This window comes from Panthera onca, chromosome B3 (genome assembly GCF_046562875.1).
Source record: "Panthera onca isolate mPanOnc1 chromosome B3, mPanOnc1 haplotype 2, whole genome shotgun sequence".
Taxonomy (NCBI): Eukaryota; Metazoa; Chordata; class Mammalia; order Carnivora; family Felidae; genus Panthera; species Panthera onca.
This window is the reverse complement of record NC_138344.1, coordinates 129,568,192-129,576,348: the sequence shown is the minus strand read 5'-3', so window position 1 is coordinate 129,576,348 and position 8,157 is coordinate 129,568,192. Positions and strand designations below refer to the sequence as shown.

General features: G+C 37.6%; 1 long non-coding RNA gene across 1 annotated transcript in view; it reads right to left on the bottom strand.

Annotated features, from left to right (window-relative positions):
• Positions 1 to 4,281: 4,281 nt before the first annotated feature.
• The window catches only part of LOC132670171 (uncharacterized), a 451,329-nt gene continuing 447,453 nt past the window's right edge, over positions 4,282 to 8,157 (bottom strand). Inside the window, exon 4 of the long non-coding RNA XR_013555995.2 lies at positions 4,282 to 6,231. This is a non-coding gene — a long non-coding RNA (uncharacterized LOC132670171). The remainder of the gene's footprint in view (positions 6,232 to 8,157) is intronic.

Here is an 8,157-nt window from a genome sequence, read left to right as displayed (position 1 = left end):
CCCCTTAGCCCCAAGACTGATAGAGGTAAAAGTGTCTGTATATTGTGGGTTTTGTCTTACTGCTTCCCATTTCTAGCAGACTAAATTTTATTGCCGGCTTGGTTCTGTTAACATATTTTTTCCCCTGTACAGAAAGCCATGAAATGGTTGGAAACAGATTAATTTATAGCAGCCTTTTGTAAAGCAATGAGTGAAGAAGAGAGAAAATTTCTAAATGCAGAAAATAATACTTTCTGGGCCATTGGTCAGGATTTTCCAATTTTCAGTTATTTCAGTTATTGTATAGAAATGCATTGAGTGTGGGCACATTATAAGTAAGCTTTAGTGTATTTAATGGATCTGAAAACCCCTTGAATTCCATTTATGCACTCTTCCATTAGTATTTTAAGATTCTAATTGTGTTTCTACGACAAGTCATTCTATATCAGTAGCTGACAGTTGACAATCATGGCGGCTTGGAAATGAACATTTTTTACCGATCAAATTAGGCTTCGTATATTTAATAATTGCTAAATGAAAGACACTGACAAAAGTAATTTGATCACAATGTGGATTACCAAAATCTGCTTCTCATTACAAAACATTTCCAGAAGCCATTAGGAGACATGCTGGGGATTTGCAATGCAGTAGATAAGCAGCAACAGGCTCAAAAGTCTCCATTTTAAAGTTAACTGGAGAATTCCATATTCCCTTTAACGTAATATTTTTTTAGATCTTTCTGTTCGACATGGATTGACTGAGATGCACAGCTGTAGTTGTATCTGCAGCAGAGAAGTTTTGTTCTTTCCTTCCCCCCATTATGGGGCACCGCGGCTGGCTGGCGAGCTAAACAGCTTTCTGAAAGCATTTGGGTAGAACATTTAAGTAGTGAAATTTCCCCAAGTGCAACCTCATAAGATATGATGACCTCTACCTTCAAAACACTTGTTGAAAATGTCGCAAGCAATTTCTCGATTATGTCAGTTGAAAACACAGAGCTATACCAACCACAAATCCTGACGCTAAGTAAGTAGACCATCAAGTGCAGTGTCAACAAACATTCAAAATGGGGATCCTAGAAATTACACAGTTAATGTTGTCTCACGGGACCTCAAGGCAAATAAATCCGGAAAGAAAAAGAACAGCTTGACCTAATACTTCCCACGGGGAAATAGATGAATGTTTCAAAACTCTAATAGAAATGACAAATATTTTAAAAACACTATTTGACCGGACAGGTTCTGAGACAGGGGGACGATTGCAAACCAATCATGAAAATGATGATATTTAAAGGGGGATAAAACGGAAATCAGGGTAATTTCAATCCATCAGACAGTTGTAAATATTTCCTTGCATCTCTGCTATGCAGTTAATCTCACATAGAAGAATACCAGTAAGTAGTTGTTGATTAAATAATGGCCAGACTTTTCTTCTGCTGGATTGAGTTTCTTGGGGGCAACGTCTATTACTTATGCTTTTTTGTGGTCCCCAGCACCTGGCAGTAGAGAAAAGGGGTATGTTCAGAAACCAAAAGGCAGTGAAACAGGTTCTGTGCAGAAGCAGATGAGGGAGGAAAGAAGGCAAGAGATGAGACAATAGTTCCGTGAAGATTCATACCATTCATAAAATAAACAATTGGAAAATATGAGGCACCCAGAAAATCTTGCACTTATCCACGTAAAAGGATAAAGTCTAAGTTTTAGATGATCCAAGCTTTACGCTAGGGAGGATAAGAAGAGAAAATCAAGTATGTGTCCAAAATGCGTATAGTCATTAAGCTGTTGTTTTCCTGAACTCTTTTATATTGTCGCATAGAATTAACACATACAAAACAATGTCCTGATATCTGATTCTAAACCCTTAGTATGTTCAGAGGAGAGATTTCTAAGTGCAGATGTTAGGACCACCGGAGAGCAAACATCTGATTTCCAGCTTCACCTTCTGTTTTCTCCAGTATACTATTTGAGCTAAATAGGACAATATTGAAGGAGACATACACACTTACACAGACACAAATACACACAAGCTCTACAAATAGTGAAGGTCTAGGTAAATTTTATTGCTTATATTATCATTATTATGAACAATCAGTCTATAATATGCAGAACACAGGGCATGGAAGTTCATCTGGGTCTGGTTTGCTAGAAATGCCTGTTGATTGAAATTGCTGGTGATATTGCAATTAATTTCTAAGTGAGGACTTCTCATCTCCTCAACTGTGAGAAAACAGCTTCCTGTGGATGCTCTTCCAGAGTGAAGGTAGGGTGAGTGGGCTAAGAGAGCAGAAAAACAGGGGCGTTTCACTATCTGTGTTTCTTCTTTTCATAAAATAGAAAGAGGTTAGGTGTGTTGTAAAATCGAAGCAATCTTGTGCTGTCTGCAATGCTTTTCTTCAAAAAGAATTACAGGGGAATTGGCCTCGTTTTAGTACAATTGCAGTCGAGAAGCTGTATGGGCTTTTCATCTAGATGCCTCCCCTGTTGCTAATGCCCTTGCCTATAATCCCATTTCTTTTCCTTCCCACACTGCACTCCCAGCTGATTGTCGGTGACCTAGTCACCTTGTACCCCTTTGCATTAAATACGTGCTCCACTGTGAAGACTTTCCTGATTTCTTTATGGAAAATAAGTATTTGTATATACACACATCATAAAATTACAATGGATTTCATTACCGCTCGCTTTTTTTAAAAAAAAAAAAAATTTTTTTTAACGTTTATTTATTTTTGAGACAGAGAGAGAGCGTGAGCATGAATGGGGGAGGGTCAGAGAGAGAGGGAGACACAGAATCCGAAACAGGCTCCAGGCTCTGAGCGGTCAGCACAGAGCCTGACGTGGGGCTCGAACTCACGAACCGCGAGATCATGACCTGAGCCGAAGTCGGCCGCTTAACCGACTGAGCCACCCAGGCGCCCCATCGCTCGCTTTTTAAAATATGTTCCTGTATTATCAGACATTTTATTTATCTGTGTGTGTTTGTGTGTGTGTGTGTCTACCATACCTATCAAAATCACTGGCACGTAGTAAGTATTTAATCAAAGTTTATTAATTGAAAACCTATGCAAAGAAAATAGTAAGGGTTCGGATTCAGGTACACCTGACTGTACATCCTAGCTTAGCCACTTAAACTTATGTCACCCACTATTTAAATTGAGGATATAATATTTATTTTGGACTGATAGCAGAGTTAACTGAGGAAAGATACCCTAAATTTTGAATTGTGCCTTGCATATATTAAAGGTCAAAGCTAGAAAATATTTTGGAAAAAATTTTCTGTAGCTTTCATGTAACATTATGCAGCTCCAAGAAACAAAACAGGGTAAAATGTATCTACAAATTAAAAGGTCCCTTTATATTATTGTAGGTTTCTATTAAGGGCATTTATTCTCACATAACCTTGAAAAAAAATCTATCCTAATTCTTTTCATCATTACTGTGATTTAGTGAGACAATTACTGAGTTAATTTTCCATAATGACAAGGAAAAAAAAAACTCCACCATATCTTTTTTTTTTCTAATTTACTTTTAAAAAATACAACAAAGCATAACTGTGTAGCTTGTTTATCTAGGGTTTGGGTGAACTGAATTTAATTGGAAAGTAGAAAAACAATAAGGAGATAGACTTCACTTTGAACACAGCCATCAGTATAGGGTGAGGACTGAAATGGATGTTTCTAATATTTAGTCATTATGAACTCTGACTGACACGGATTCTGAAGGCTTTCCACATAGCAACTCGTGTAGCCCTAATCAAATCTGCAAGGGGCAGATGCCGTGATTATTACTATTGTTTTGAATTAGGAAATGGAGGCAAACTTGCCCCAGGTAAATAACAGAGCCAGGACTTGAGCGCAGAGGGTTTCTAGGACAAACCGCTTCTAGATTATTATTATCTTCCTAAAGTTATATGAAAATGACTGTTTCACTAAAATAGGTATGTTTCTAGAAATAGCGATTAGCAACAAAATAAATAGTAGCAAATCTCTTTCGAACAATAACCATAGAGGAGAAAGGGACAGTTCATAAATAAATAAATAAATAAATAAATAAATAAATAAATAAATTTGGGCTCAGGTGGCTTTGCAGCCCGGTTCTTTTATTTTATTTTTTTTAACATTTGCTTATTTTTGAGAGAGAGAGAGCACGAGAGGAGGAGGGGTAGAGACAGGGGGAGACACAGAATCGGAAGCAGGCTCCAGGCTCTGAACTGTCAGCACAGAGCCCGACGTGGGGCTCGAACTCACAAACCACGAGATCATGACCTGAGCCGAAGTCAGAGGCTTAACTGACTGAGCCACCCAGGAGCTCCATTTTTTATTTAATTTTTTTTAATGTTTGTTTATTTTTGAGAGCCACCTCGGTTCTTTTAAATGCTTATGGAAAAAATCATTTTCATATAATTTAACTATTTTTCAAAGCTTAGAAGATTTTGATAAATAACTCAGACACTTGAATGAACCTAGCCTTGCCCTCACAGAAACTTAGACAAGGTAACAGAAAGATGCACAAACACAAACCACGTATACCTACATATGCTATCTTCTACACACCAATCTGTACGACTCCATTCTCCGTGAACTGTGATGCAGAAACTCTAAATAACATACCAGCAAGCACAATTCAAAAACACGTTGAGATAATAATACAGGAAGTTTATATGCCAGGAAAACAGATGTGACTTTGACATGCAGTGCTCAGGAGGAACAATGATCTCATTTCTTTATTTTTCTAAACGAAATTAAAGCTGGTTTCATGTTCCACGCCATTATAACCCCCGCCCCGCCCCTAACAATGTCAAGGTGTCACATAGAGAGTCTAGTGACGACGTGTTCTGAGAGCAGGAATGGTCACAATCCTTCCTTCTTAGTGGTCTCCACTTTTTTCTCTTGCATTTTCTCTTTGAAAGCACACGGGTTATTCCTGGACATCTAAAGGTGATGCTCCTGGCAACCCAGACCTACCCACCTCATGCTCAGCCACACACAGCTTAAGCTCAGGATACCCCACCCCAGCCCTTAAAATCCTGATGCTTATTGAACACAATGTGCCTCTCCTGTCTCTGCTTCTAGGTCTTCCAAGGCCCTTGTGTGGGAAGCAGAACTACAATCCTGGGGGGTGGGGGGTGGGGGGTGGGGTGGGAATCGCCGACCTTTACTTACTTCTCTGTGCACTGGTCTGACCTGTTCTTATCCAATAGCAACCTTTCTCATGCATTATCCTTAGATCCACTCTGGTCTTACTCTTTGATGATTCCCACTGTCAAAGTAACACTTTTGTAGATGTTTTCTGTAACTCAACCCCCCAAAAGAAATTTGGGGGGTGGTGGGGAGACAAGAGGGGGAAATGAAAAAAAAAAATGACTGCGGCTTAGAGCTCTAGAGCTCTTCTGCTTTCCAGGAGGGGGAGAGAAAAGGGATAATACCCTTTATAGTTTTCTCCCTACAACAGCAAGAACACTCAAGAATTAATAGATTTTCCTAACACAGCAGGAATACGGAGATAGTTTAATGTTATTAAAGTCATTAATATAGTATATGACATCAATATGTCTCTAATATGCAGTAACCATATGATTATTTAAATAGGTATTGAATAAAAAACACTAATAATCTAACACGCATTTGTGAAAAAGAAAGACTTAAAAAAAAACCCAACAATTTAGGATTAAAAGTAATAAAACCATGTTAAATTAGAATCCAATATCAGCATTAGTGGTAGAATGCTGCAGACATCCCTGCTTAGTTATGGCAGTTGCTTGTTATTATTTTTTTAAGGTAAAATGTTTAATAGGCTAGAAAGTAAAAGCAATCAGTGTAGGGGTTGGTAATGACACTGGAACATTGTTTTCCCGGGTTGCCACACACATAAACAGGCAATGCAGTGGCTTTAAATCCACTGAGATGAGTCTTCCTCCATGAAAATATAAGATCCTAGTCTTGGTGAACATGTGACATGAGCCATCACATAAGGCCCTGAGCTTAGAGGAGCCTGTGCCTGTTTTAATGTTCTGCTGTCACCATCTTGAAATTCTTGATAAATGTTGAACAAGAAGCCCCACCTTTTCCCTTTGCACTGAGCCCACAAATTACGTAGCATGCTTTACAATAGAGATTGGAAAAGCTTTGATGGCCTTCTCTGCTTCGCAGCTGGAATGGAGCTATTTGTTCAGAGTGGAGAGTTCCAACAGAGAAATTCCTGAAATCTGGATCCAGCTTTCACTGGCCAGCAGTTCCGGAATGGCACTTTGTAAATCCTGTGGCAGGGAGTCTAGAATCACTATTATTAAACTTGGTGCCAAGCTAGATCTCAACAGACAGTGAGAAATAAAACTCTTTTTGCAATTCTGGGACAACTAAAGTTGAAATCAAAATTGCTTTAGGACATGCCATGACGCCGTAAAACAATGGATGAAACAGCAAAGCAACATCTAGCCGGCCAGATAATAATGAAAATGTATGTTCTTTATGGGAAAAAATCATGCAAATGAACATAAAACATCAGACGGTTATCACATACAAGCACATACAGATGATAAAAATGTCAGCAGTGGTAATTGGTACCTAGAGCTTTAATCCAATGTACATTTTATCACAGCAAATGCTACGTCTACAAATACTCTGTTGAATAGATTATGGTCAGTTAAAGAGAGTTCAATTCTAGTTCCATCAATTTCTAGCTGTGGGACTTCCACCAAGTTATTCCATTTATTTTTACCTCAACATCCTTATCTGTAAAATGGTGAAAAGTATTAGTCCTGCATATGATAGCTGTTGTGGAGATCAAACGAGATTATACATGCAACATATTTATCATAGTGACATAGGAAGTTCTTGAAAAATGTTACCTGCTGTACTAATGTTACTGTTGGTGTTGCTGTTACTGTTATTAGTCTCCTAAGAAAATGTTTGGCTAGGTGAGGAAAAATATATTTCAAATATTTAATTGCAGAATTATTCATATTTTTTCTGAAAAAAACACCCTCTACACCATATAAAAGGACTTAGGTAAATGTATTCTGACATATACAAATAATGGGAAGTGCTGCGGTATTGAAAATTATCTTTAAATAATAATATACTACTCAGATATACACAAGTGACCTCACTACCATACACAAACAAACACAATCTCTATGTATTTTAAATATGCACAGAAGAAGAGGTAAGAAGTTGTTCAATAAATTAGCAAAGATAATGTCTCCTACTGATGAGATATATAATTTTTATTTTATTCTAGATTTATTTAGGAAAAAAAACAGTACACTCATCTGAAAATAATCCTCAGATTATTGAAACTAGGGTTATCGGGAACAATGAGTAGTCTTGATAAGCCTTTAACATTATTCTCCTCATGAGAAAGTATAATTATGAGAAGTTAAAAGTATTGTCTATTCTGTGTAAACTCAGGAAAGCACATAGTGCCTTAAATTGCTGTAACTATAATACAATATAGTTTGGAGAAATGACCAGTGATTTCAAAGGCAAGTTTCTGCATTGTATTTAGTTTGAGTTACTACTAATTTCTTTTCCATCAGAGACATTATTTGGCCTTCAAATGTATATATTAGTTATTATTAGAATGTGGAAAATATAACAGATGGTAAAGCGCTGGAGAATCACTCAAAGTGCTAAATCACATGGGCAGAGGCATCAGACTACTGGAGAGGTCATGTTAAAAAAAATGTAAGTTTATTGAGAATTTTGTTTTGCACAGAAAGATTTCCATGTTTCCTGTTCTTGTTTCCTACATCAAGAGTTACAGGACATCCAGTTCTGTAGTTTTCTGTTTAAGTGTTACTGTGAGGTCAGTTATTCATTTCAATTCTGTTCTACGACTTAGTTCCTCTGGAACTTTAGGCATATTATGTATGCCTACTCATTTTGCCTTATCTTGGTGTAAATTTCTTTTTTTTTTTTGAATTAAAGACTTTTTTTTCTAGAACCATTTTTTTTCAATATATGAAATTTGTTGTCAAATTGGTTTCCATACAACACCCAGTGCTCATCCCAAAATGTGCCCTCCTCAATACCCATCACCCACCCTCCCCTCCCTCCCATCCCCCATCAACCCTCAGTTTGTTCTCAGTTTTCAAGAGTCTCTTATGCTTTGGCTCTCTCCCACTCTAACCTCTTTTTTTCTTCCTTCCCCTCCCGCATGGGTTTCTGTTAAGTTTCTCAGG